This window comes from Oryza brachyantha, chromosome 11 (genome assembly GCF_000231095.2).
Source record: "Oryza brachyantha chromosome 11, ObraRS2, whole genome shotgun sequence".
NCBI lineage: Eukaryota > Viridiplantae > Streptophyta > Magnoliopsida > Poales > Poaceae > Oryza > Oryza brachyantha.
In genome coordinates, this window is record NC_023173.2 from 7,442,890 (window position 1) to 7,445,355 (window position 2,466).

General features: G+C 37.3%; 1 long non-coding RNA gene across 1 annotated transcript; it reads left to right on the forward strand.

Moving 5' to 3' along the window:
- Window positions 1-554: 554 nt before the first annotated feature.
- LOC107305312 lies at window positions 555-1,183 on the forward strand. Its single transcript, XR_001551436.1, has 3 exons — window positions 555-630; window positions 733-802; window positions 968-1,183. It is a non-coding gene; the product is annotated as an uncharacterized LOC107305312 (long non-coding RNA).
- Window positions 1,184-2,466: the final 1,283 nt, after the last annotated feature.

A 2,466-nucleotide genomic window follows, 5' to 3' on the forward strand; every position in this document is an offset into this window, starting at 1 on the left:
GAAATGACCAAAATAAAACTTATAGATATTGATGAGTTATACAACTGTGTTGTTGATGACTTTTTCAGTTAAAATCATGTAGTATTTGAAAATCTTGTTTGAAGTTGCCATAGTTTGAAATTCATATATGCTTTCCAAGGTTAACAGAATCCTACTCATTATGTTCACTGCAGTTCCAATGGTGGGTATGTTGCAATTCTTTCCCAGATTGTGTATGGGATTCTCTCAGATTATTTCGATGGACTATTTTTTTTTATAAAAGACTCAGAAGAGTCCCGCTTTTACTGAAAGCATAAACAAAACATGAACTAATTTCTATCCTGTTATTCTTTCAAATTTTTTTTATCATGTTATGGATATATTGAACTTAGCAGTAGATGTTGTTGCACTCAATCATTAAATCAGGAGCTGCATTAGGCAAAAATAATGTTGGGTCACTATACTTCTTACTCATTACCACTTACTTTCAGTTTCTAGTTACAAAGTATCAAATTATGATTTATTTTTGCACTGATCTAAATTTTAGGACAGTAAGAATTTGAATTAGTATGCACATCTTCACATTTTAGCTGCAGAAGGGTAACTTTTTGATGATGATCCAGACTTTACAAACACCAAGTTCAATGAGAGGTACATTGACTTTAGAAACACCAAGTTCAATGTGTTGCATTTTTCTCAAGCACAGCTATTATTTGTTTTTGGTAATAACCATTGCCCTTTTTAATTCATTAGACTTATGCACCAACAACTTTCGCGGCACCACTTGACTTTTGGGCGCTACTACACCAGTGGACTTCAAGATGTGAGTCTTGTGGTATTGCTTTGATATTTAATTGCCTGCTGTCAGCTCATTGAACATATTCTTTCTTTCATTTTCTTAGCACCATTCCTGTTCTGTTGATATGTGAAAGGTCATTCTCAGTTTTTGTTATATTAAATGTTGCCTGACACCATTCCTATTCCGCAGATCTGTGAAAGATCATTGACTGAATCCACTGGTGGCCCATCTGGGCCAAACACTCCGAATGTATTGACCTGGTCAGTCAACCTATGATTTAATTGAACTTGTTTTGGATAGTGATTTGTTGATGTAATTAGTTGATCATGTAACTGACTTGTGGATAACCTATGATGTTTGTTTGTTTTTTCTGACTCTGTGATCCACTGTTTTGTGAATCTGTATTAAGGGGGTGTTTAGATTGAGAAAATTTTTGGGAGAAGTGTCACATCAAATGTTTGACTAAATGTTCGAAGGGGCTTTTAGACACGAATGAAAAAACAAATTTCACGGCTAGCCTAGAAACCACGAGACGAATCTTTTGAGCTTAATTAATCCGTCATTAGCACATGTTGGTTACTGTAGCACTTATGGCTAATCCTGGACTAATTAGGCTCAAAAAATTCGTCTCAACATTTCTTCCGTAACTGTGCAATTAGTTTTTGGTTCATCTATGTTTAATGTTTTATTTAAGTGTCCAAAAATTCGATGTGATGGTTTTGGAAAAATATTTTGGGAACTAAACAAGGCCTAAATGTGAGCTATTGCATGTGGGCTAAATATTGTTAATTGGGCTATAAGATGTCAGATGTGTGGATGTTAATTGTGTTGTATTGGATTGTAATTGGGCTAATTCTGTTTGATTTATGGGCTTCTTGAGTGCATGGTCCAGATGCAATTTATTGTAATGCTTAGGCCTATTGGATCTTTTGAATACCTATGGCCCACTCAATATAGATGGATATGGTATAATTGGGCTGATGTTATTAAAATCTAATTGGACTTACAATAGGCCTAGCCCATAAATAGGTTGCTCACTACATGGGCTTTAATAAGGCCTAGCCCATAAACATGTTGCTCATTACATGGGCCTTATCAGGCCACGTGGCATCTTATGACGATTTCTAGGCTTATGGTGACAAAACTGGACATCATAGACTTATGATGATAGAAGGATCGAGATTAATGACGAAAAAATAGAGTTTTGTCATAGAACACCATTAGAGACGCATGATAGGTGACGAATGAATTTTCGTCACGCGGGCGTCACAAATTACGAAACGTGACGGAAAATTCAATGTTTGTGACGTAAATGAATGGTCATCTATCATAAGATCTCTTCTAGTGATAGGAGATAGATAACTAGATTTATCTCTAGATCTCCCTATAAATACCCCCTAGAGCCTCACCTCTTTTCCCTGTCTCCCTGTCCTGTGCATCTCGAGCCACCTCCTGCCGCCCCGGTCCTAGCAGCAAGCCGACGGCTCCCCTGCTGCATTCCTGTTCGCAGCAGCCCCGATCGGTTTTTCGCCACCGAATCTCATGTTTGCATGTATTTTTCTCGTGCGAATCAATCTAAATTTTAATCTACCATTTAAGTGTTTAGGTTTCCTAGCCGAATAGCGAGGAAAAGCCGCAATCCGTCGCTGATCTCTGCACCAAATCTCAGGTTCGTGTACGTTTTACTC